Source organism: Dama dama, chromosome 23 (genome assembly GCF_033118175.1).
Source record: "Dama dama isolate Ldn47 chromosome 23, ASM3311817v1, whole genome shotgun sequence".
NCBI lineage: Eukaryota > Metazoa > Chordata > Mammalia > Artiodactyla > Cervidae > Dama > Dama dama.
This window is the reverse complement of record NC_083703.1, coordinates 25,811,541-25,835,200: the sequence shown is the minus strand read 5'-3', so window position 1 is coordinate 25,835,200 and position 23,660 is coordinate 25,811,541.

Genomic DNA, 23,660 nt, shown 5'->3' with positions numbered 1-23,660 from the left:
TCATTTCCCCCTCATTTAATTTAAGGGAAGCACCATGCACCTGTCCCCAAGCCCCAGGACTAGGTTTTCAGATTCTTTTCTAATATCCATCAAAGAATCACGCATACTTGATAGAAACTAGTAAGTTCGCAATGTGTGAGTTTTAAGGAAATGCCAATTAATTCACTTAATTTTATCAATTAACAACAACAAAGTAAAAAGATGAAAGATTGATTTCCTTGTTTTCATCCCCATTTCTGGTATTTGTGTGGACTAGTAACAAACTCATCTTCCAGACAGATCTTGGAAGACTTCATTTTCCTACCCACGTACAGTACTATTCCTCCCTCATCCGTGATTTTGTTTTCTGTGGTTTCAGATACCCAAGTCAACCATGGTCCAAAAACATTAAATAAAAAATTCCAGAAATAAACAGTTCATAAGCTTTAAGCTGTGCACCGTTCTGAATAAGGTGATGAAACCTCCTCCTTCTGGCTCCGTCCAGCGCAGGACTTGAATCATCCCTTTGTCCTGCAACTCCCACCCATAAGTCACTCAGTAGCGGCCTCGGTTATCAGGTTCACTGTCGTGGAATTGCAGTGCTTGGGTTTAACTGACCCTCACTTCACTTAATAATGGCCCCAAAGCACCAGAGTAGAGATGCTGACAATGTGGATGACGCCAAAGAGAAGCTGCAAAGTGCTTCTAAGAGAAAGGGTGAAATGAGCTCAAAGACCCTTTTGTACGCTGAGCTTGCTAACATCTACAGGAAGAACGACTCTTCTAACTGAAATTACAAACAAAAAAGGAAATCTGTGCTCGTTTTGCTGTCACACTTCATTCTGCAGAAGACAGACCATGCTGTGATAAGGGCTGAGTTAAGATAGAACAGGCACTAAACGCGTACAGTAAGGCATTTTGAGAGCTCACATTCACATAGCTTTTATTACAGCATGTGGCTATAACTACTATTTTATTATTAGTTACTGTTACTAATCTCGTGTCTAATTTATAAATTAAACTTTATCAAAGGTATAATTAGGAAAAAAACATGGTATATGTAGGGTTTGGTACTATCCATGGTTTTCTGACAGGAGGTAGATGGGCCTCACACTGCCCCAGGGTAAGCAGTTGGGGATTTTGTTCGCTGTGGACCAATACTCCAAGATGAGAATAGCAGGACAGTTGAGAGAGGAGGCTGGGCCCTGCCCAGATAGAAGATAAGAGACCACATATTTCTCATTCTTAAAGTCAGGAGACCTCCCTGACTACACATGCACAGAAAGGCTCCTAGGAAATCAAAAGGGGAGTGATGCTAAGTCTACCCACAGGCCTCTTCAGTGGAATCCATCTGGGCTGAGAGATGTGTGTGCAAGCACGGGAGGATCCTGAGATATACCAAATTTGAACTCTGAACTAGGCAAATCAAAATGATTGACTGAAGGAAAACCTGGAAGAAATGCCCTGTAAAAGTGATTTAAACTGCCACCAGGGCATGATTCTGTCTCTGAGCCAGCCCATGTGTCTGTCCACACATACGGCATTCTTTTTCCTCCTAATAAACACTTTACTTGTTTCCCTACTTCCTGTCTTCATGGGAATTCTTTTCTGCAAAGCCAAAAGGCCAGGGCCTTGTCACTGACCACTGATCTAGTGGCTGCAATTCAGTGCTCTCACTGCCACAGTCCACCTCAATCTCTGGCTGGGAACCGAAGCCACTGCAGGCTCCGAGATCAGGTTCATCACTGGGGGTTGGGGAAAATACTCCCTGAGGATAAAAGGGCAACATTCTTTCAAAGCAGTATATTCTTTCACAATGGTACAAAGGAGTTTAAAAGTTTTCATCGAAACTAATTCCAATCTCAACTGTTCCTCCTTCCTTTAAGAACTCTTCTGTCATTAACACTCTGCCCTTGACCACTCTCCGGCCTCTCACAGCTTTCTCTTTCTTGCACCACTTCAGTCTTTCCCTTGGCTGTTCTGCTACCATTTTCTTTCCACAATATCCTCCAATCTACTGACCACTCAGCTCTAACAGTTCGGCCACCTGATGCGAAGAGCTGACTGATTGGAAAAAACCCTGATGCTGGGAAAGATTGAGGGCAGGAGGAGAAGGGGCGACAGAGGATGAGATGGTTGGATGGCATCACCGACTTAATGGACATGAGTTTGAGCAAGCTCTGGGAGATAGTGAAGGACAGGGAAGACTGGAGTGCTGCAGCTCATGAGGTCACAAAGAATCGGGTACGACTCAGCGACTGACTCAACAACAATGGACCACTTATGCCCTCTGATGAAATGAACTCAGACCCTTTTGTCAGATCAGTAGGGCAGTCCTGCAGCTACATCCAGACCTCGGCTCTGTTGAGTATTTCTCCTGTCTTAACTTTCCTGTGCTTCAGTGGCCACTCACGTGTCATTCTTAGCACAATTATATTGCCACAACACTTTTGTCATATTGATGGTCTGACTAATTACGGGACCGTGTAATGCATGCAATTGCCTGCTATTTGATGCTGCCTCTTAAGTACTGCTATGAACTGTTTCAGTAGCTCAGCATGGCTCCTTCTCAAACTCTTGCATGATTTATCATATATAAAGAGTATGTGGTAAACAAGAAGTTTCATCTGACTTCACCTCAGGAGGGCAAGGTACTTTGAACTATGTTTCCAGTCCAGTGCTCATGTGTTCATGTCCATCCATCTAGACTTCTCATTCCATCTCCATGAGGTGAGAGGCTTGTATTTGATACTGATGTGAAGTGAAAGTCGCTCCATGATTTCCGACTCTTTGTGACCCCATGGACTATACAGCCCATGGAATTCTACAGGCACGAATACTGGTGTGGGTAGCCTTTCCCTTCTCCAGGGGATCTTCTCAACCCAGGGATCGAACCCAGGTCTCTCACATTGCAGGCAGATTCTTTACCAGCTGAGCCACAAAGGAAGCCCAAGAATACTGTAGTGGGTAGCCTATCCCTTCTCCAGTGGATCTTCCTGACCCAGGAATTGAACCAGGGTCTCCTGCATTGCAGGCAGATTCTTTACCAACTGAGCTATGAGGGAAGCCCATTTGATACTGAGCTGTGGTTAAAAATACAGCTCCTTCATGGCTGCGTGTCAGACAACTGCTGACCAACACACAGAGAGCTGAGATAAATGTTGGGCTGACCAGCAGTGCACCTCATGCTAGACTCAATACAGAAGTTCCATATGCTTGCTGAAAGTTTACCTTCATGGGTGAGTCTGCATTCACACCTAAGTGAGCTAGCTCTTTAATATTTCAGTTTTTAGTTAAGTGATGAAAAGGCACAACTAGAGAAACAAGACCCCATAACAGATTCAGCTCTCTAAGTCATTAAATTTTGGAGCTAAATGTTTGATTTCCAACATAAGTTATCTTGCAGCATTTTTATATACTTTCTTATGTTTGTGTCCTTGGGCTCAGGCCTCACTTCCTGCTTTATACCAGTAAACTTTATTTTCTGAAGAACAGTATCAACAATTTGTCAACTTGAAACCTGTTAAGGCAAACACTGTATTATGGGATATTTTTTAAAGTTCTTTATATTAGCAAACAACAGCAAAATGGCTAAGATATAGATGTTGACATGAGACTTCCTTAGTTTAAACCCTGGCTTCATTCCTTCCTACACTGCTATCTTGAACAGGTTACCTAGCCTCTTTTTATATAAACTTTCTTTTCTTTTCTTTTTTTTAATTGGAATATACTTGCTTTACAATGTTGTGTTCTTTTCTGCTGTGCAGCACAGTGAACCTATTTGTACAAACATATCCCCTCTTTTTTGGATTTCATGTAAATGTTCTTAAATTATAATTACCTTACAGGAGGATTGTAGCAAATATTAACTTCAGGAAAGCAATCCTGTGAAGCTTCATGTTGGACACGAAACAAGCACTCAATGAATGTTAGAGCTTATTATTCAGTTCAGTTCAGTTCAGTCACTCAGTCGTGTCCAATTCTTTGCGACCCCATGAATCGCAGCACATCAGGCCTCCCTGTCCATCACCAACTCCCAGAGTCTACCCAAACCCATGTCCATCGAGCCGGTGATGCCATCCGCCATCTCATCCTCTGTCGTCCTCTTCTCCTCCTGCCCACAATCCCTCCCAGCATTAGGGTCTTTTCCAATGAGTCAACTCTTCGCATCAGGTGGCCAAAGTATTGGAGTTTCAGCTTCAATATCAGTCCTTCCAAAGAACACTCAGGACTTATCTCCTTTAGGATGTACTGGCTGGATCTCCTTGCAGTCCAAGGGACTCTCAAGAGTCTTCTCCAACACCACAGTTCAAAAGCATCAATTCTTTAGTGCTCAGCTTTCTTTACCGTCCAACTCTCACATCCATACATGACCATTGGAAAAACCATAGCCTTGACTAGACGGACCTTTGTTGGCAAAGTAATGTCTCTGCTTTTTAATATGCAGTCTAGCTTGGTCATAACTTTCCTTCCAAGGAGTAAGCATCTTTTAATTGAATGGCTGCAATCACCATCTGCAATGATTTTGGAGCCCAAAAAAATAAAGTCTGACACTGTTTGCACTGTTTCCCCATCTATTTCCCATGAAGTGATGGGACCAGATGCCATGATCTTAGTTTTCTGAATGTTGAGCTTGAGAAACCTGTATGCAGGTCGGGAAGCAACAGTTAGAACTGGACATTGAACAACAGACTGGTTCCAAACAGGAAAAGGAGTACCTCAAGGCTGTATATTGTCACCCTACTTATTTAATTTATATACAGAGTACATCATGAGAAACGCTGGGCTGGAAGAAGCACAAGCCGGAATCAAGATTGCCGGGAGAAATATCAATAACCTCAGATATGCAGATGACACCACCCTTATGGCAGAAAGTGAAGAGGAACTAAAAAGCCTCTTGAGGAAAGTGAAAGAGGAGAGTGAAAAAGTTGGCTTAGAGCTCAACATTCAGAGCTTATTATTAGGGTTAAATAAACATATTCAAACAAGATGGGTCAAGGTCAATGGAACAAACACTTATTCAATGAAAATAATTAAAGGAAAAATACTTATTAAAGTCATAATACCTATGATACTTTGAGCACCTACTATATGCAAGTTACAAACATGATTTTACTTACTCTCCACAGAAAGTTTGTTTTTGTCTTATCAATTTTGCAAGTGATTGATGGATGGTTAGAGAAGCTTCATAATTTACCCTTGTTCACAACAGACAGGGTATGACTTGAATTTAAATCAAGTCTTTCTCTAACTACTGCCTTCACAGTCATCCCTCTCTACATTTCCACCTTAACTCCTAGACACAAGGCTCTCTGCTGACCCCTCGTAGATATTACCCTGATGAATGCTACAGCACTCCTGCCTTCAAGGATCTTCCATTTCAGCAAGTGACAGATCACTATTTTATAGGACAGACTGACATTAGCCTTTTAACAGAAGTACATATTATAGACTCTACCTATGCAAAACGTACTTGGTGAAAGGAAGCTCTTTCTCAGGTTAACAATCTTTTAAAATTTAGTGAATATCCAATGATCATCTGTAGCAATATCAAAAGTTCTGAGAGACAAGGAAAAATGCTTCATTGTTTGGGAATAACCATACATCACATCTCTGATTCCTGGCCAGTAAATGCCCTGAACACCCTCACATATATCCTAAATAGGGACTTCCATGGCGGTCCAATGGCTAAGACTCCCTGCTCCCAATGGAGGGGGCCCAGGTTCAATCCCTGGTCAAGGAACTAGACCCCACATGCTGCAACCAAGAGTTTGTATGCCGCAACTAAAAATCCCACATGCCCCAACAATGACTGAAGATTCTGAGTGCTGCGACTAAGACCCCGTGCAGCCAAATAGATAAATAAATATTTTCAAAAATATCCAAAATATTCCCTGTCCACACTGGAACGAACAAAGGAGGGAAGAGAAGAGAGAAAGAAAGAAGACTAGAAAAAAACTAGAGCAAAAAATATCAAACATATCGTGAACCTAGTAAATTTAATTTTTGTTTTACTGTGATATGTGGTATTTTTCTGTGTGGATGCATGTGTGTGTTTTACAATACATATCCTAGCGGCAAACCAGACAAAACCAGAGTAATCTGGGGAAAGGTAACTCATGTTCATGGAAACAGTGACATGGTTAGTGTCAAAGTCTGAAGCAACTGTCCTAATGAGCCCATTGGGCTTCCCTGATTGTTCAGTTGGTAAAGAATCCACCTGCAGTGCAGGAGATCCTGGTTTGATTCCTGGGACGTGAAGATCCTCTGGAGAAGGGATAGGCTACCCACTCCAGTATTCTTGGACTTGCCTTGTGGCTCAGTTGGTAAAGAATCCACCTGCAATGTGGGAGACCTGGGTTTGATCCCTGGGTTGGGAAGATCCCCTGGAGAAGGGAAAGGCTACCCACTCCAGTATTCTGGCCTGGAGAATTCCATGGGCTGTATAGTTCATGGGGTTGGAAAGAGTCAGGCAGGACGGAGTGACTTTCACCTTCACTTTCAGGCCATTGGAAACAGAATTCATGTGATCCATACCCTTCAAGGATTTCAACTTATTGAAAAGTGAGTAAATAAAGGTGTCTATTTGTTCTTCTGTAAAAAAAAAGAATGTTTCACACACACACATGCACATGCATAAATATTCACAGGCATCTCTCAGCCAAAGAAGTTAGACTCTGGTTCTATGAGCTTTCTCAGGGCCTGCTGAGTAGACCATGTGACTTCTTTCATTCAAATGTTGTGAGCATCAAAAGGACATAAGTCAGTCAACAAGTGATTTAAGGGCAGTGTTCACACCAGGGCAGGGGAAGCTGCCAGAGTTATAGTCAATTACAGAGTTAAGGTTTAGATATACAATGCCTGCTCTCTTTCTCTCTAGACTTATATTTCTTCTCTGTTGATCCCAAAATTGAATATGCAAGTCACACATACAAAAAGATGCTTCAATTTCATTAGCCATTAGGGAAATGCAAAATAAAACCACAGTGAGCTATCACTTCATATCCACTAGATTGGTAGACATTAAAAATTCTGGCCATATCAAGCATTGGCAATGCTATGAAGTAGCAAGAACTCTCACGCAGAAATGTAAATTGGTTTATAAGTATTTTAGACATCAATTTGGCCATAACGAGTGAAATTAGCATGTGTGTACTCCATCACTCAGCACTTCCCTGGGTTTATACTCTAGAAAAACACTTGCACAGGTACATACAAATGAGCAAGATGATGCAAGCAAAATTGCTCCAGAGGTATTGGTTCTAAAATAAACAAACCAACCAATCCTGGAAACAAGAAGTTCAGAAAAACCACAGTGGGTAACTAAGTTATGGAATGGTTATATAATGGATAATATACTAAAAATGTAGTAAAAAAAATTAAACAATTTAAAAATATAGTAAAAATTAAACAAACAATAGCTATATATATCAGCATGGTTTAGCCCACAGTTTAGTGTTGAGTGGATCCAAAGAAAGTTGCATTAAGCTTTCAAAAAGAAGGAAACTCTAACATATGCTACAGCATGGATGAATGCTGAGGATATTATGCTAAGTGAAAAAAGCCAGACACAAAAAGGCAAATAATGTACAATTTCACTTATATGAGGTATCCAACACAGTCAGATTCATAGAGACAGAAAGTAGAAAGCTGAAGCTGGGGGTAGGGAGACGGGGAATTATTGTTTAATGAGTATATAGTTTCAGTTTTGCAAGATAAAGTGTTGGAGATTCGTTGCACAATAATATGAATATACTTTTTTTTTAATATACTTAATGATACTCATTTTATTGAGCTATGACAAACTTAGACAGTGTATTAAGAAGCAAAGACATCACTTTGCTGACAAAGGTCCATATACTCAAAGCTATGGTTTTTCCAGTAGTTATATACAGATGTAAGAGGTGGGCCATAAAAAAAGGCCAAGAGCCTAAGAATTGATGCTTTCAAATTGTGGTGCTGGAGAAGACTCTGGAGAGTCCCTTGGACTGCAAGGAGATCCAACCAGTCCATCCTAAAGGAAATCATCCCTGAATATTCATTGGAAGGACTCATGCGGAAGCTGAAACTCCAATACTTTGGCCACCTGATGGGAAGAACTGAGTCATCGGAAAAGACCCTGATTCTGGGAAAGATTAACGGCAAAAGGAGAAGAGGGCAGCAGAGGATGAGATGGCTGGATAACTTCACTGACTTAATGGACATGAACTTTTGCAAACTCCAGGAGATAGTGGAGGATGGGGAGGCCTGGCATGCTGCAGTCCATGGGGTCGCAAGGAGTTGAACATGACTTAATGATGAAACAACAATTTAATAATGCTGATCTGTACACTCTGAAAAGAGTCAAGATACTAAATTTAAAGTCAAACATATTTTACTACCATTCTAACTTAAAAAATTTTTTTAAAGTTGCAGAAGAATACAGAGTATAATTCAACTTTTATAGATCTTAAACACCTGCAAATTTGCCATATAATTCTTAGAGATACAAGCATTCATGGTAAAGCGTAATAGAGAATAAGGTGATGCCATGAAATGGGACAGAATATGCAGGGGTCTTCAATGATGACAGTTATGTTCTAACCCTTAAACTGGGTTTTGTATACAGTCTGATGATTGTACATATATAATGTATATATCTCACAAATACATAAAGTTCTTTTTTCCCAAGCAAAACAGTTGCAGTCTGAATGTCAGAATTGAGATCAGCATGATGGAGTATATATGGTACTCAGTTCCAGGTGAGAAAGTCATTCTGGTATTATAAAGAACCTGATTTTCTGGTTAGAGTCAGAATTTATGTACAGTCTGTTCGATAAAATATGAGTAGCCACTGTTTTCTTATACTCCCCTAGCAACAGCTAGGCATTGGCATAGGAGAAGTCAGTCATATCATAGATGCTCTGGCAGTGTCTCTCTAAACTTTATTAGTCTAACTCAAAATAGAATTCTACTTACAAAACAGGGGAAATTGAGGATCTGGGAAAGAAAGTTTTAAGAAAACAATTTAAAAATCATTGACCATTAAACAAAATGGCATGTCAAGTCAGACTAAGATATCACATTTTTATAATAGGTTGTAAAAGATTTTTGGGTATATTTAAGAAAAGAATGACCTTTTTAGTTCTACATGGAGCAATAGTTTGTCTTTGTGTCAAATAAAACTAAACATTGTTATTCTATTATCATCCTGAGCTCAGCAAAGACTGAAGATAATGAATGGGTTCCAAGCTGCTGGTTAGTTTTCTTTCCTCCCAGGTTCACACATGTCCTGGGGAACTAAATAGAAATGCCTTCAACATGGGAAAGACTGTGGTACACCCATGCACCCTGGGTGCATAGCTGGTCAAGTCCATGGGTATTTATAGCTCCCACCTTCCGTCCTGGCCACCATCAGAGAAATTCGCCAGCCGAAGCCCTGAGTCCACCTTTCCTCTTGCATCAGTGAGTGCCACAAAGCATGGAGATGGATCATACTGAAACCGGGAGCAGACTGACGGGAGACATGAGCAGTGACTGGCCCAGACTTCCTGTGAGCGTCCAGGAGTCTCTGGTAGAGGCATGGGTCAGCAGTGGCCTGCGGCAGGGTCGGGGGCACTGGGTGCGACAGTGTGTGCATGGGACCTTTAGAAGGAGGTTGCCATTATCTTCATTACCTCCACCAGAGTTTGGTCTCAGGTCAAACCACAAGGAGGGAACAGAGCCCCATCCATCAATGGAAAATTGAATTAAAGATTTACTGAGTATGGCTCTGCTCATCAGAACAAGACCCAGTTTCCCCCACAGTCAGTCTCTCCCATCAGGAAGCTTCCATAAGCCTCTTATCCTTATCCTTCAGAGGGCTGACAGAATGAAAAACACAATCACAGAAAACAAACTGATCACATGGACCACAGCCTTGTCTAATTCAATGAAACTATGAGCCATGCCGTGTAGGGCCACCCAAGTTGGATGGGTCATGGTGGAGAGTTCTGACAAAACATGGCCCACTGGAGAAGGGAATGGCAAACCACTTCAGTATTCTTGCCTTGAGAACCCCATGAATAGTATGAAAAGGCAAAAAGATAGGACACTGAAAGAGGAACTCCTCAGGTCGGTAGGTGCCCGATATGCTACTGGAGAAGAGTAGAGAAATAACTCCAGAAAGAATGAAGAGGCAGAGCCAAAGTGAAAACAATGCCCAGTTGTGGATGTGACTGGTGATGGAAGTAAAGTCTGATGCCATAAAGAGCAATATTGCATAGGAACCTGGAATATTAGGTCCATGAATCAAGGCAAATTGGAAGTGGTCAAATGGAAGATGGCAAGAGTGAACATTGACATTTTAGGAATCACTGAACTCAAATGGATTGGAATAGGTGAATTTAATTCAGATGACCATTATATCTATTACTGTGGGCAAGAATCCCTTAGAAGAAATGGAGCAGCCCTCGTAGTCAACAAAAGAGTCTGAAACGCAGTACTTGGGTGCAATCTCAAATATGACAGAATGATCTCTGTTTGCTTCCAAGGCAAACCATTCAATATCACAGTAATCCAAGTCTATGCCTCAACCAGTAATGCTGAAGAAGTTGAAATTGAACAGTTCCATGAAGACCTACAAGACTTTTAAGAACTAAAACCCAAAAAAGATGTCCTTTTCATCCTAGGGGCTGAAATGCAAAAGTAGGAAGTCAAGAGATAACTGGAGTAACAGGCATATTTGGCCTTGGAGTACAAAATGAAGCAGGGCAAAGGCTAATAGGGTTTTGCCAAGAGAACAGACTGGTCATAGCAAACACCCTCTTCCAACAGCATAAGAGAAGACTCTACATATGAACATCACCAGATGGTCGCTACTGAAATCAGATTGATTATAGTCTTTGCAGCTGAAGATGGAGAAGCTCTATACAGTCAGCAAAAACAAGACTGGGAGATGACTGTGGCTCAGATTATAAACTCCTTATTGCAAAAATCAGACTTCAATTGCAGAAAGTAGGGAAAATCACTAGACCACTCAGGCATGACCTAAATCAAATCCCTTACGGTTATACAGTGGAAGGGACAAAGAGATTCAAGGGATTAGATCTGATAGAGTGCCTGAAGAACTATGGATGGAGGTTCATGACAGTGTACAGGAGGCAGGGATCAAGACCATCCACAAGAAAAATAAATGCAAAAAGGCAAAATGGTTGTCTGACGAGGCCTTACAAATAGCTGAGAAAAGAAGAGAAGTGAAAGGCAAAGGAGAAAAGGAAAGATACACACATTTGAATGCACAGTTCCAAGGAATAGCAAGGAGAGATAAGAAAGCCTTCCTCAGTGATCAATACACAAGAAATAGAGGAAGACAATAGAATGGAAAAGACTAGAGATCTCTTCAAGAAAATTAGAGATACCAAGGGAACATTTCACACAAAGATGGGCTCAATAAAGGACAGAAATGGTATGGACCTAACAGAAGCAGAAGATATTAAGAAGAGGTGGCTAGAATACACAGAAAAGTGAAGTTGCTCAGTCGTGTCTGACTCTTAGCAACCCCATGGACACCAGGCTCCTCCGTCCATGGGATTTTCTAGGCAAAAGTACCAGAGTGGGTTGCCATTTCCTTCTCCAGGGAATCTTCCCAACTCAGGGATCGAACCCAGGTCTCCCGCATTGTAGACAGACGCTTTACCATTTGAGCCACCAGGGAAATCCTAGAATACACAGAACAACTATACAAAAAAGATCTTCATGACCCAGAAAACCACAATGGTGTGATCACTCACCTAGAACCAGACATCCTGAAATGCAAAATCAAGTGGACCTTAGGAAGCATCACTACAAACAAAGCTAGTGGAGGTGATGGCATTTTTTCAGCAGTCATGTATGGATGTGAGAGTTGGACTGTGAAGAAAGCTGAGCACTGAAGAATTGATGCTTTTGAACTGTGGTGTTGGAGAAGACTCTTGAGTCCCTTGGACTGCAAGGAGATCAAATCAGTCAATCCTAAAGGAAATCAGCCCTGAATATTCATTGGAAGGACTGATGCTGAAGCTGAAACTCCAATACTTTGGCCACCTGATGTGAAGAACTGACTCAGTGGAAAAGACATGATGCTGGGAAAGATTGAAGGCAGGAGAAGGGGATGACAAAGGATGAGATGGTTGGATGGCATCACTGACTCAATAGACATGAGCTTGAGCAAGCTCCAAGAGTTGGTGATGGACAGGGAAGCCTGGCATGCTACAGTCCATGGGGTCGCAAAGAGTCGGACAAGACTGAGCAACTGAACAGAACTGAACTGAACTTCCTTGGGGTGAGATTGGGGTGAGAGAAAGAAGTGGATAGAAATGTACAGCGAGAACTCCATGCAGTATGTGGAATGTGAGTGTTAATGAAAGAGTGACAATTCGTTGTGAAGAATTTTTTCACTTGTTGAAATAAAATCTAAAGATGCATCTAATATAAATTGGATGGCATGATGATGATGACAGAATTAACAAAAACAAAAATAAATGGGAAAATGGACAAAAATGACCCTGCAAATACAGTAAGGAAATATGGAACTATTTGCCTTTGATCACTGTTCTGCTTTTTAAAGAGACTTTAATGCCAAGCTGTGTTTTCTATAGCATAAATCAGACAGGAGGAATTAGAGACCTATTTCTTTTACCATCAAATTCTGGTTAGCTGATGATGACATGACTTAAGTTGTGGGTTTATTTTTCACCCAAGTTCTATCAAAATTCTTAGTGGTATCTTTTCTTTTCTTTATAACATAGAACATATGACTCTCTCAAACTTGTGAACCTTGAATAAAATGAACAAGTAAGCCATCATTATTAAAAAGACATTTAACACAATAAATGAGGTACACTGTCCAAATTGTCCAGGAGATTTCTCTTCCCTGAAGGAAATGGAAACCGATGCTTAATGTGTGTCATTAATAACTCTGAATTGAAGGGCTGATTTCTGTTAACGAGAGGCCAAGGTTCGTCAGCAGACTCTCAGTCCCCAGGCCAGCAGACACTGAACATATTACAAGATGACTCACTTGGCTATACCAAATGTATAAAACTCAACAAGGCTTCTGAAGCATGCCTCTGGGGACTGGAAACAGCCTTCCAGCTTACTGTAATGATAATTTTATTTCCATTAGTTAGAAGAAACCAAACTAAAGGGAAAATCTCATAAAAAGTACTGTTTGCTTGAAAGTTACCCATGTTCTCATAAAAGAAACCTCCACATATATTACTACCTGACAAGCAATATTTAAAAGGGGATTTTCAAATTGAACAGACATTAAAACCTTTAATAATGTCTTTTCTTTATGTTTTGATTGAGAGTTTGTTGAAATGAATGGCATTTATTTTCCATTTACATGTACATTCCTGTGGTTTTTCATTTTTAAAATCAAGCACATAAGAATTCAAAAACAAACTAGTTTTTAAATTAAAAATATAAAAATAAATAGTTCTTAGAATTAAGAAAATATCTGAAATTGTAATGAATGAGAGAAAATTAACACTTGGTGGGTAAGGAGATAAACAGACAAATCTCTCTAGAAAGAATTTAGGGACCTCAACTTCTAACATCATCATGACCAGGTCTTCTTCCAGAGACAACCAGCCAAAATATATAAGGCAATCATTTCTAGACAATGGACAACAGAAGTACAAGAAAGCAATCTCTGAGAGAAGAGTAATCCATGAGGTGAGCACCATAAATACCTTGGAACTCTGTCTGAGGATAATTTTCTGACTCACATGAAGGGTTGGCGCCCAAGTAAAGCACAGCTGCTCTGCTGTCCAAGGAGGCACAGATCAGAGTTTGAGACGGTTGAAGCTGCTGAAACCTGAGTGGCTGAGTCCTCGAGGTAGGCAGCTGCCAGGGTGTGGGAGAAACAGACCCGGAAGACTAAGTGTGTTTTCCCCGCAAATCCTTTGCTCAGGGTTGGGCTGTGTATGCACAAAGCAATACATAAGGCTTACCAGAAGGCTGCTGTTACCAGGCTGAGAGCCAGAGATACTGAGATCAAGCAGTGCTGGCTAAGTTTGGATTTCTGGCTCAATCAGACAAGAGAAACCTTGGTAATATCATAGTATAGAACACTGACACTACTGAAACACCAGAAAGGATATGTCTTAAGAGAAAGGACCATAACTTGCAGTGAGACTTCCATTATACCTGTCTATCAACTATAAAACTATATCTCATCAAGATCCACAGGGGAGACAGATCTACCTGAACAGCTTAGGAAACACCTTGGACCTTCCACAAATCCAATCTAACAAAGTGTAGAAAGGCTTAATACATATTTCATATGATCATTTAGAAACCAAACATCAATATATTTTAGAGAAAGAAAATAGAATCTAGTTTCTACAACATGTCATCTATAATTTCCAATATCAGTCAGACATTACTGTACATGTGAAGAAACAAAAATGTTGTCAAGAGCAAAAATAGTTAATACAAACAGATCCTGAGGCCACCTGTATGTTGGAATTAGCAAACAAAGTTGGGTTTTATTTTTTATTACTGCTTTATCAGGAAATGGACTTCCGTGGTGGCTCAGATGGTAAAGTGTCTGTAATGCAGGAGACCTGGGTTTGATCCCTGGGTCAGGAAGATTCCCTCAAGAAGGAAATGGCAACCCACTCCAGTACTCTTGCCTAGAAAATCCCATGGACGGAGGAGCTTAGTGCAGGCTACTGTTCGTGGGGTTGCAAAGAGTCGGGCACGACTGAGCGACTTCACTTTCTTTCCTTTCTTTCTTTGTCAGGAAATAGATTAAGTAGGCAATAAATCAGTAAGAATATAGAAGATCTGAAAAATTCTACCCATCAACTTCACTGAAGATCATTTTATTCAATTGTATTATACATATTTGTTTTGACAGCAGAAGAACATCAAGATACGGCCATAATGCTGAACCGTAAAATAAATTCAATAAACTGTAAAAATTTGCAAACTGACAAATGTGTGTTCTGATCATAAAAGAGTTATATTAAATATCAGTAACACTAAGATATTTTAAAATTCTCAAATGTTTGAAAATTAAACAATACAATTTAAAATAATCTACATATTAAAGGAGTTAAATATAAATCATAAAACCTTTCAAAATTAATGATAATGAAACACAACATATCAGAATACACAAAAGATAGGTATAATGCTTAGAGAAAAGTTTATAACTCTGACAAAATTAAAAAAAAAAAGAAATATTTAAAATCTGTTATCTAAGTGTCAACCTTAAGAATTTAGGTAAGGAAAATCAAATTAATCCCAAAGTGAATAGAAAGAAAAACATAAATATAAGAGCACAGATCAACACAAAGAAAACAGAATATTGACAAACATTTCATCTTTGAAAAGATATTCAAAAATGATAAAATCTTAGCAAGACTAATTATGGAAAAATGAGAAAAAACATAAAGTACTGATATCATAATTATCAAAATATTATCTCAAGAGGAAACAAAAATATGAACAATGCCTCATCTATTGAAGAATGTGAATCCATAATCAAAAAACTTTTCACAGAGAAAACTTTATGCCCAGATAACTTCCTTGGTGGATTCTGTTGAACATTTAAGGAAAAAAGTAATATCAATCTGACATAAACTCTTGAAGACAATCTGGTAAATGGAAAAAGATGAGAACAGACATTGCACAAAAGAAGGTATGTAAATGGAAAACGACCCATGAAAGGTGCTCATCAACATTCAGTTCAGTTCAGTTCAGTTCAGTTGCTCAGTTGTGTCCAATTCTTTGCGATCCCATGAATTGCAACACACCAGGCCTCCCTGTCCATCACCAACTCCCGGAGTCATTCAAACTCATGTCCATCGAGTCGATGATGCCATCCAGCCATCTCATCCTCTGTCGTCCCCTTCTCCTCCTGCCCCCAATCCCTCCCAGCATCAGGGTCTTTCCCAATGAGTCAGTTCTTCACATCAGGTAGCCAAAGTATTGGAGTTTCAGCTTCAGCATCAGTCCATCCAATGAACACCCAGCACTGATCTCCTTTAGGATGGACTGGTTGGATCTCCTTGCAGTCCAAGGGACTCTCAAGAGTCTTCTCCAACACCACAGTTCAAAAGCATCAATTCTTCGGTGCTCAGCTTTCTTCACAGTCCAACTCTCACATCCATACATGACCACTGGAAAAACCATAGCCTTGACCAGACAGACCTTTGTTGGCAAAGTAATGTCTCTGCTTTTTAATATGCTATCTAGGTTGGTCATCACCTTCCTTTCAGGGAGTAAGCATCTTTTAATTGAATGGCTGCAATCACCATCTGCAATGATTTTGGAGCCCCCCAAAATAAAGTCTGATACTGTTTGCACTGTTTCCCCATCTATTTCCCATGAAGTGATGGGAACAGATGTCATTATCTTAGTTCTCTGAATGTTGAGCTTTAAGCCAACTTTTTCACTCTCCTCTTTCACTTTCATCAAGAGGCTTTTTAGTTCCTCTTTTCTGCCATAAGGGTGGTGTCACCTGCATATCTGAGGTTATTGATATTTCTCCCAGCAATCTTGATTCCAGCTTGTGCTTCTTCCAGCTCAGCGTTTCTCATGATGTACTCTGCATATAAGTTAAGCAGGGGGACAATATACAGCTTTGATGTACTCCTTTTCCTATTTGGAACCAGTCTGTTGTTCCATGTCCAGTTCTAACTGTTGCTTCCTGACCTGCATAGAGATTTCTCAGAAGGCAGGTCAGGTATTCTGGTATTCCTATCTCTTTAAGAATTTTCCACAGTTTGTTGTGATCCACACAGTCAAAGGCTTTGGTATAGTCAATAAAGCAGAAATAGATGTTTTTCTGTAACTCTTTTGCTTTCTTGATGATCCCCCAGATGTTGGCAATTGATCTCTGGTTCCTCTGCCTTTTCTAAAACCAGCTTGAACATTTGGAAGTTCACGGTTCACATATTGCTGAAGCCTGGCTTGGAGAATTTTGAGCATTACTTTACTAGCGTGTGAGATGAGTGCAATTGTGCAGTTGATCACACAGACCACAGTCTTGTCTAACTCCATGAAACTAAGTCATGCTGTGTGGGGCCACCCAAGACGGACGGGTCATGGTGGAGAGGTCTGACAGAATGTGGTCCACTGGAGAAGGGAATGGCAAACCACTTCAGTAGTCTTGCCTGAAAACCACATGAACAGTATGAAAAGGCAAAATGATAGGATACTGAAAGAGGAACTCCCCAGCTCGGTAGGTGCCCAATATGCTACTGGAGATCAGTGGAGAAATAACTCCAGAAAGAATGAAGGGATAGAGCCAAAGCAAAAAACAATACCCAGTTGTGGATGTGACTGGTCTGACCTAGAAGCAAGGTCTGAAGCTGTAAAGAGCAATACTGCATAGGAACCTGGAATGATAGGTCCATGAATCAAGGCAAATTGGAAGTGGTCAAACAAGAAATGGCAAGAGTGAATGTCGACATTCTAGGAATCAGCGAACTAAAATGGACAGGAATGGATGAATTTAACTCAGATGACCACTATATCTACTACTGTGGGCAGGAATCCCTTAGAAGAAATGGAGTAGCCATCATGGTCAACAAAAGAGTCCGAAATGCAGTACTTGGATGCAATCTCAAAAATGACAGAACGATCTCTGTTCAATTCCAAAGTAAACCATTCAATATTCCATATGAATATGGAATGCCTATGCCCCGACCAGTAACCCTGAAGAAGCTGAACGGTTCTATGAAGACCTACAAGACCTTTTAGAACTAACACGCAAAAAAGATGTCCTTTTCATTCCAGGGGACTGGAATGAAAAGTAGGAAGTCCAGAAACACTGGGAGTAACAGGCAAATTTGGCCTTGGAGTACAGAATGAAGCAGGGCAAAGGCTAATAGAGTTTTGTCAAGAGAATGCACTGGTCATAGCAAACACCCTTTTCCAACAACACAAGAGAAGACTCTACACATGGACATCACCAGATGGTCAACACTGAAATCAGATTGATTATATTCTTTGCAGCCAAAGATGGAGAAGATCTATACAGTCAGCAAAAACAAGACCAGGAGCTGACTGTGGCTCAGATCATGAGCCAAATTCATTGCCAAATTCAGACTTAAATTGAAGAAAGTAGGGAAAACCACTAGACCATTCAGGTATGACCTAAATCAAATCCCTTATGACTATACAGTGGAAGTGAGAAATAGATTTAAGGGACTAGATCTGATAGACAGAGTGCCTGATGAACTATGGATGGAGGTTCGTGACACTGTACAGGAGACAGGGATCAAGACCATCCCCATGAAAAAGAAATGCAAAAAGGTAAAATGGTTGTCTGAGGAGGCCTTACAAATAGCTGTGAAAACAAGAGAAGTGAAAAGCAAAGGAGAAAAGGAAAGATATTCCCATTTGAATGCAGAGTTCCAAAGAATAGCAAGGAGAGACAAGAAAGTCTTTCTCAGCGATCAGTGCAAAGAAACAGAGGAAAACAACAGAATAGGAAAGACTAGAGATCTCGTCAAGAAAATTAGAGATACCAAGGGAACATTTCAGGCAAAGATGGGCTCCATAAAGGACAGAAATGGTATGGACCTAACAGAAGCAGAAGATATTAAGAAGAGATGGCAAGAATACACAGAAGAACTGTACAAAAAAGATCTTCACGACCCAGATAATCAGGATGGTGTGATCACTTACCTAGAACCAGACATCCTGGAATGTGAAGTTAAGTGGGCCTTAGAAAGCATCACTACGAACAAAGCTAGTGGAGGTGATGGAATTCCAGTTGAGCTATTTCAAATCCTGAAAGATGATGCTGTGAATATGCTGCACTCAATATGCCAACAAATTTGGAAAACTCAGCAGTGGCCAAAGGACTGGAAAAGGTCAGTTTTCATTCCAATCCCAAAGAAAGGCAATCCCAAAGAATGCTCAAACTACTGCACAATTGCACTCATCAACATTAGTCATCAGGAAATACAAGGTAAAAGCCACAATTACAAACTAATCACACACCCATTAGAATGTCTAATATCAAAAACCTGACAGTACCAAGTACTGACAAGAACGTAGAACAACTGAACTCTCATACATTACAGGCAGGAGTATAAAATGGTCCTATCACTTAGAAACAATTCAGTAATTTCCTGTAAAGTTATATACACACTTACTCTATGAACAATAGAATTCAAGAAAGAGATGAAAATATATGTCAGTGCCATAGCTTCTGCTGAAAATTCAGAGTAGCTTTAGACATAATAGCTCCAAACTGTAAACCACTCTAATATCCATAATTCAGACAGATGATTTCATATGCATGGTCACATGTATATCTGTTCAATATCCCACTTATTTCTGCCTAGAAATGGCCTGTGGGGGGTGGCGGGAGACAACAAATTAGAGCAGAGAGGGATTAGGGGTTGGGGGGCAGGGAAGCAGGGCAGGCAAATGTCTCCCCTACCTTCAGTCTTGGTATGATGGTTACTGAATGAGGTCAAATTAGTGTTAGTTAAGTTCTCCAATTTGGCCCCCATGTTTAATGCCCAAAGGTGGGAGCCTTGTAAAACAAGTAAGATGTTTAGTAACCTGTTTCCTGAACATGTCTTGGACATTATATGTGAGAGTGGAAATGTCTGGAAAGCTACACAAAACCAGCTTCAAATTTTATTGTATTCTGTTTTGCAGATGTAAAATTCTGGTAAAGATACTGCAACTATTTCTCTATTACAGAGAACAATCTTGCCTATGAAGAAATCCTTAAAAAGGCACCAAAATTTTAGGAGAATTAATGTAACTTATATGACATTTCAAAGAGAACTACTTCACAAGGGAGATAGATAAGAGATGTTCACCAGACACCATTTACTTGGGTTTCCCCAAAATCAAGGGAATCCAAGTCATAGGAAAAAATTCTTAGTTATTTTTATACTTTAGGTTCTTTTTTTCTGTCTTAATCTTCTGGCCATGCTGCCTAGCATGTGGGATCTTAGTTCCCAGACCAGCAACTGAACTCCCATCCCCTGCATTGACATCATGGAGTCTTAACCCCTGGATCACCAGGGAAATCCCTATTTCAGGATGTTAGAGGCCAGTCACAACTGGATCTTCATAGAAGCCCAATAAAGTAGATTTTTATTTAAAAGAAGCTGAGAAAATATGATATAAAAAGATAAAAATGAGTACTTTTACAGACTAATTTCAGGACAAGCTTGTATTCACCGATATAATTTTGTTTCTCTTTTGTGACTGCAGATATTGATCCCTCAGGACAGACGTGAAAAGATTCACATTCTTCAGACACTGATTCTAACTCATCCTAATGGTTGCCTATAGCTGTTTCTTTCTTTACTTTTTTTTTTTTTTAAACAACTCTAAGACCATCACTAATGGAAAAATTTCAAAGGAATCTGATTTTGAGATTAAAAATGAATACTACCCCCTAGCAAATACACAGTCTATTTTCTGCATCCATATCTTGTCTAAACAGAAGAACTTACATAACACTTTACATTTTTTAGAAATACTCTGACATAGTTTACTAGATATGATTATCAAATAATGGTGTAAGTTATTTTTATCCTTTTATTTTTTTACAACTGGGGAAATAGACTCAAAGGGTTTAAATGATATCCACAGGCTAAGAAAGTAAGACAATGGCAATACCAAATCTAAAATCTAGAATTCCCGTCTCAGCCTGTTTCTCTAACAAATAAATATAGCCCAAAGTATTTTAACTATAAAGGTGACATTAGGAAGGGCTTCAAATTTCTTAGTAAATTTACAAGATAAGACATGGGAAATGTCTTCTCTGATGGTACACCAGTTGAGGAATTTGAGTCCAAAATTCAAAATTCGTAACATTTCAGTTATTCCTTTAAAAAATTTTTAAAGTTAAAAAGGTTCCTAGCTCCTAGCATTAGCAATCTATTATTAAATCACATTTTGGGGGAAGAAGAAAAAAATTAAACTAAAAAATTTAAACTATAATAAAGATCCTAACCACCTAACCTCAAAGATGTTACATTAGTAACAGAAGGCCTGTCTTTTCAGAAATGAGTACAGAAAATGAAACTGAATCTGAACTTTGCGTCTCTCCTTGGTTTAAATCGGTTGCTTGGCTTTTGGTGTTGATAGCTTCAACCTCAGGGAACACACAAGGCTGCTCACTGCTGCCGCCTAGTGAACGTGTTACAAATGAAATAAATTGACCAAAGCCCAGCAGCTTTTTCATTCTGAAGCTCTAAGCACATGTTGGCCTCTGACTGATCCGGCTGCTTCCACGATCACTCTCCTGAGGCAGGCTCAACACAAAGCTGTGTGTTTCAGAAAGGGCTTTGAGGAAAAAGCAACTGACTGGTAGGGTCAGGCAAACATATCCACATGTCCACTGGTGCCAATCCTTTTGAATGAATGAACAAGACATCAGATTTTCAAAGAAATGTGTTTTAGGAAAACCTTGTTTTCCAATTGAAATAGGAAGACATCCATGTTGACACCCGCAAAGTTAGCAATAAGAGTGATACTTGGTACTCAGGGTTGCTGGAAATCAGAGAAGCTTGCTACTGGAACATCAGATTTTCTCTTTTTTTCACTCTTTGTAAAGGTTGGGCAGATGATAACAGGGGCCAACATCAGGATAATGATTCATCTAGTAACAGGTTCAGACCCTGCAACCACCCTTGGCACTAAAGGCACAATCAACACTATCATAGTCAGAGTGGAATCAGAAATACACATCATTACATTTCAAATAGAAGGAAAACGCTCCACATTTGTTGAAGTGACTATGGGAAATAACTATCTTGTCTGGGCACCCAAATTCCACAAATAATACACTGCATATGGGTACTACAATTGTTAACATTTCAGTGACTTGAAAAGCAGCTCCATTTAGGGCTGATTGCACAAATGACTTATATAAGCACACAGCTTCAAACAGGGGTACAGAGGAGAGAGATTTGGGGATGAAACCAAAGGTAAGAAGAAAAATCTATGTCCTTCTGTTTCCCGTTGCTCCTTCATCAAACGTACTCAGTCACTAACTGACCACCATCCCTAACTGTGTGTCTATGTTTTGTTCAGTGCATCAAATGTTTATCAAGTACCTCCCAAGTGCCAAACATAGGACTATGTGCTGAACATACAAAGATCAACAAGACACTCTTCCTGAATATGTGGAGGTCAAGTCTATAGATGAGCTGAGAAATCTGAGAGATGCATTTGTCATTCCGATTTGTCCCCTATATTGTTTCTACATGCAACTCCCCCTTGGTGATGTCCCTCATCTTCAAATCTACTCTCCATCGGACTTCCCTGGTGGTCCAGTGGTTAGGAGTCTGCCTTGCATTGCAGGGGACAGTGGTTCCATCCCTGATCCAAGAAGATCCCACATGACATAGGGCAACCAAGCCCACAGGCCACAACTACTGAAGCCCACTCATCCTAGCACCTAGGCTCTGCAACAAGAGAAGTCACCACAATGAGAAGCCTGCACACAGAAATTAGAGAGGAGCCCTGGCTCGTCACAACTAGAGAAAAGTCTGAGTGTAGCAATGAAGACCCAGCACAGCCAAAATTAAATTAAAAAAAAATTTTTTTTAAAGTTTAACTATATTCTCCATCACTATTCCCATCTGGAGATTTCAGCTTAGGTACTTTGTAATAATGCACTGTGAAGTATAAAACTCAAACACCACCCAGTTTCTTTGGCTGGAAGAAGTAGAAACGCTTCCTTCCAAACGCAGCCATTTAAGCAGCCAGGAGAGGACAGCGTGGGGTGACAAGAGCCGGAGAAGAGAAGGAAAGGTGGCACTGTGACCCATCCCAAACCGTTCTGTTTCCAGTTGAACTTCCAGGAGGTGTGCCGGTGTGCTCAAGTTGCTTCAGTCATGTCCGACTCTTTGCGATCTGCCAGGCTCCTCTGTCCATGGGATTCTCCAGGCAAGAATACTGGAACGGGTTGCCATGCCCTCCTCCAGGGGATCTTCCCAAACCAGGGATCGAACTGGGATCTCCTGCGTCTTCTGAATTGCAGGTAGATACTTTAGGGCTGAGCCACCAGGGAATTAGTGACTGTAGAGTCCTGTGATCATTAGCATCCTGGGAAAGCCAGCAGGTGCCAGACCCTCTGCTATTCCCAAGAACAGGATGCGACACATGAGTTCCTTGGAACGATCCTGAAGCCTGCAGTGAAGGACCAATCTGCTGGAATAATTTCTCTAATTCTACCACATATCAGTGCCTGTGATAGGACAATGAGAGAGGCAACTGGAAAAGCAAGACATCATGTATTACAGCAAATAATTTCACTTTTCCCTGGATTACAGTCTGGCTACTGGTGAAAAAGAGGCCTTACCACCTTGAAAAATCATTTTTCTCTGAGACTATTGCATTGACAGAGTATTACCAGGTTAAATTGGTGTCAAAGATGACAAGAGTTCAGGCTACGGCTTGCGCACTTGCAGGGAAAAGAGGGAGGTCACCAGACCTACAGCACGGCTCCCTTTTCTGTTGCCGCATGTTTCTAGGGCTGAGATGTCTCTGCACATCCACAGAGCACACTTTCAGCTTACAGCATACCTTCGAAGACATTGTAAGCCACGGCAATAAAGCACATGTCACAGTAAAGCTGGTCTCAGGACTTCCCTGGTGGTCCAGTGTCTAAGAATCTGTGCTCCCAATGCAAGGGGCCTGGGTTCAATCCCTGGTCACGGAACTAGATCTCTCATGCT